Source organism: Anopheles arabiensis, assembly GCF_016920715.1.
Source record: "Anopheles arabiensis isolate DONGOLA chromosome X unlocalized genomic scaffold, AaraD3 X_pericentromeric_contig0033, whole genome shotgun sequence".
In the NCBI taxonomy this organism is placed as follows: Eukaryota; Metazoa; Arthropoda; class Insecta; order Diptera; family Culicidae; genus Anopheles; species Anopheles arabiensis.
This window is the reverse complement of record NW_024412111.1, coordinates 75,001-80,000: the sequence shown is the minus strand read 5'-3', so window position 1 is coordinate 80,000 and position 5,000 is coordinate 75,001.

Genomic DNA, 5,000 nt, shown 5'->3' with positions numbered 1-5,000 from the left:
ATCCGAACTGGCACTTTGCGGCGTGGAGGCAGTTGCGCGACCACTCCTATCCCAAACCAACAAAGCATGGTGTATCCTAAGTGTTCGGTACAAGCACACCACGACGGGACACATTGAACGGTTCAGCGATCTCTGCACTAGTGGAAGAACTCCAACGTGATACGGGAGACATTGCTCTAAACCGAACGGCATCTCTGCGCGTTTACTTGACGCACCCCCAACTTGGTCAACTGTTGGACTTTTTCGTAATCACGGCGGGACACATTGAACGAGCTCTAACGGATCTCTGCACGCATGGAACATGGTGGCGGGAATCATTGCTAGAACCGAACGGCGCCTCTGCGCGATGTACAAAGCCCAACAGGAACCTCGTATCGGCTGCCGAGCCGGAGCTTGAACAACTTGGACTTTCACCTCTAATTTATATCAACTCACCACTCCCCGAGGGATCCGCAGAATTGCTTCTGGGTCCCGTATCGTTATTTGCGATTCGTGTTTGCATTACACTACATTGAACTATTCCAACTTGTTTATCCGCATGGCGAACATTTGCTGCATAGAACATTTAAGTTCCACTTCGCTCTCCCCTACGTGGGTCTGAGCTTCGCTCTCAGGGAAAAAATATGCCACATTTGGTAGGGAGACCCGGTTTCATCACGCTTTGTGCCCTGCACCATATATACCCTCATAAATTTATTCATTGGATTAGATCCAAGGAACACCAGATCATGCACCACTACCCATAATAGCTCATCGAGCTTAGCGTGAATCCTTCGGGTTTCCCTAAGAAGTTCGATTGGTCTTGCAGAGTTTAAAGACAACGAAGCTTAGTTTCAAGCAATGGTTAATATACGCGTATTCAAAACCCTTAGCTGTTACAACTTTTTTACTAGAAACCATCACGACGAAGTCTTTGGGTCCGTAGACCCGTGATGTACTGCTCCAGGGAACGTTTTTATAGGGTGGAAGCTCAAAATCATAGGTTAAAATCATCGGCAGAGCCCACCAGACACCACTTTTGCTTCATTAGTTCGGACTATAGGCATACGACGATTTTTATCGCGGAGGGGACGTATGACCCAAACGGGGGCTTAATGACCCACTGCCACTGCAAACCATGCTCCTACGACTAAATAGAGGTAAAACTACGATTTGGTGCAATCTTCATGTTTGACCTCGTAGCAAGGTACCCTCCCTATAGTAGGCAATGAGCAAATGATCATAATCCCAGGAGGGCAAAAAATGGGAACCCGAAAGGAAAGCGCTGTTGGCGCGCCTAAGCTACTGGCCCGTAGAGTAAAATGGTACCCCAACAAAGTTGTCGATTGACATTCTGATTGCACTTTTATCATCTAGGTGCGTTCCTTACACGTTTTGAGGGGTTTTAGCGAAAAACATGTTTTGAGCCACACGAGCTCTCCGGCCCGCTCGGTGCACATTTTTGAAAAAGCTAGGAGCTGCCCCTAGGTTCGGGGTGTCACAAAATATTGAAAAGTGGTCAAAAACCGCTATCCAGAATCGGATGTAGAATCATTAGACGAACTTAAAATTGTTCTACGACCAATGTCTGCGACGTTTAGTATTCAAGATATGGCCCGCCCTAGGTCTGACCTGGCATTTTCGTGAAAATTTAAAGCATGGCCATAGGGACGGGTAAAATAGCTATTTTGAAGCAAAACCACCTCACTTTAAATGGCCATAACTTTTGAAAACAAGAGCTAGGGTGCGTTCTCGACACGTTTTGAGGTGTTTTAGCGAAAACATGTTTTGAGCCACACGAGCTCTCCGGCCCGTTCGGTGCACATTTTGAAAAAGCTAGGAGCTGCCCCTAGGTTCGGGGTGTCACAAAATATTGAAAAGTGGTCAAAAACCGCTATCCAGAATCGGATGTAGAATCATTAGACGAACTTAAAATTGTTCTACGACCAATGTCTGCGACGTTTAGTATTCAAGATATGGCCCGCCCTAGGTCTGACCTGGCATTTTCGTGAAAATTTAAAGCATGGCCATAGGGACGGGTAAAATAGCTATTTTGAAGCAAAACCACCTCACTTTAAATGGCCATAACTTTTGAAAAACAAGAGCTAGGGTGCGTTCTCGACACGTTTTGAGGTGTTTTAGCGAAAAACATGTTTTGAGCCACACGAGCTCTCCGGCCCGATCGGTGCACATTTTTGAAAAAGCTAGGAGCTGCCCCTAGGTTCGGGGTGTCACAAAATATTGAAAAGTGGTCAAAAACCGCTATCCAGAATCGGATGTAGAATCATTAGACGAACTTAAAATTGTTCTACGACCAATGTCTGCGACGTTTAGTATTCAAGATATGGCCCGCCCTAGGTCTGACCTGGCATTTTCGTGAAAATTTAAAGCATGGCCATAGGGACGGGTAAAATAGCTATTTTGAAGCAAAAACCACCTCACTTTAAATGGCCATAACTTTTGAAAACAAGAGCTAGGGTGCGTTCTCGACACGTTTTGAGGTGTTTTAGCGAAAAACATGTTTTGAGCCACACGAGCTCTCCGGCCCGATCGGTGCACATTTTTGAAAAAGCTAGGAGCTGCCCCTAGGTTCGGGGTGTCACAAAATATTGAAAAGTGGTCAAAAACCGCTATCCAGAATCGGATGTAGAATCATTAGACGAACTTAAAATTGTTCTACAACCCCCAGTCCGACGCCTCGTATTCGAGATATAGCACTTTGTAGGTCTGACCGAGCAATTTTGTACTGAAATGTATGGCGGACATGTTATTCATTAAACAACATTAACTTGCATCGTGCCCTACTTCATCGGCACAGCTACTATCGACTATCTATTGTTGAAATGGATTGAGTTTGACCATTTTAGCTCTTTTCTTATGCCGTGCACCAACAGTGTGTACCGATCAGGGAAAGTACACTACGTACGCGTTCATGGATGTATATGTTGGTACAAGTTGCCGGTCGGAATAGCAGTGCACCAAAACTGTGTACCGATCAGGAAAGTACAAGACGGAGGGCGCAGCCCGAGCGTACGCGTTCATAGATGTCCATGTTGGTACAACCTACATGTACGTACCTTGTTTTTGTATCAAAAGTTCCAATAAAGTGTTTGTATGCTTAAAATGCTTATCTCAACCGGTCACCTTTTGGCCTGCCCTTTTATAGACAGAAACCTAGAACGATACTCGCGATGTTTGTGTTTTTCCATTCGCCCGGGACGACGAAATGAGCTCTGTGCACATCGTGCAGAAAACTGTCTCCTCCTCGTATGTTTTTGTCCCTCCACGCATATAATCACCCACATTTGTGTTCAACACGGACGGCGCAGCCCGAGCGAACGCGTTAATGTTTATGTTTGTGCACACTAAAGTTACAATCCTAGGATTTGGTTATTGCGTCGCAGTGCCCGACCGTCGCGGACACCATTCTTGGACAAAAGTCCAAGTACGTAGAGTACATTCCCTAGGTATGTGCCCGTTCAGACTTTCGTTGCGTGCTTACAGACACGCTTGGGTATGTTTACCATACAAGGTTTACTAGGAAAACCTGGGAAGGACGCTTGCCCTCCCGTTGCGGACACCATTCTTGGAAAGAAGTCCTGCTACGTAGCGTTCTTTAATGTACTTGATCAGTTTGTATTGCATTTGCTTTGTGCAATTGACTTTTGCTAATGCTCACTAAGGGGTGTTCGTTTGCGATGTGTATGATAAGCAACTGTCTATTCTAACCAGCAGTTAAATAACACTTTTCACCCAAATCATAGGAACGTAGAGTACTTTCCCTGATCGGTACACAATTTTGGTGCACCTCTAACTTCGCCAGCACTTTATCGTTACGTTTTGTGCACAACCTTGGGACATGGTGTAAGTTTCATCATTGTTATGTTTGATTCGGTTTATTATGATTGAAAAATACGCTACGTCCTAGAAATCTGAACTCGAATACTTTTGCCACGTTGCGCAAAAAGCTACTGAGCAACTCCTAGCCGTTTACCGATTTAAAATTTAATTTTCGTTATTAGTTTTAAAAATACGCTAAGTCCCAAAAATCTGAACTCGAATACTTTTTCTATGTGCCGCCAAAAGCTACTGAGCAACGCCTAGGTTGGTACATTTTGGTACATGGAGTGTATGCGTGCAGGCGTACTGCCGTGCTGGACCGGAAAATCGCACTTGCTACTAGAACGTAGAGTAATTCTCTAGATAGGTGCTTTTGCATGCCTCTGTTCGACGTCCATGCAACTTGGAACGTGCGACACACGTAGCTAGGCTTCTCCATACATATTCCCTAGGGTAGCACCAAATTGCACACTTTCAGGGGTATATTTTGGTACGGTGTACTGTGCATGGTACAAGTATCATTAGCTCGTGCAATTTATTTTGCATCAAGTTGCGATTGCTGGTGCGTCGAGATAGGAGTGTTTCGCGACTTTTGCCAAGCTTTGGTGCCATTTTGTGAATAATTAATGTTCTAGCCACAATAAACGTGCAACATAATGCCAATAACGAAAACGCCATTTTCAAGGGACTTCCAGTCAAAATGTTTGCAATCAGCGCTTTCCTGTCGAGTTCAGGATTTGGGACTGAGCGTTTTTTTCACGATCCAATCAAACGACCAGTTCGTGAATAAACAATTCATACAACAGTGCATCCCTTCAAAGTAGAAAAAGCCGAATGCTAGGGAGCTCCAGTCAAAAACGTTGTCATTGGCGCTTTCTTCTCGAGTTCAGGATTTGGGACTTATGTTTTTTTCACGATCCGAGCCAAAAGACCAGATCGTGAAATAAACGATTAATACAACTGTACTAGTACATCCCTTCAACTGAAGCAAGCGCACCATACATGACCCGTACGCTAATCATCCAAGCACATGACACGTCAACTAAGTCAACACATAATACAACTTGGAAAACTAACGGGTAAGTAGGTCGTCGTGTACACGAGACACACCGACCAAACCAGGTCAACACGTCACATGCACAAGACATCCTACTACCAAGGCCGACCACCTCGACACACGA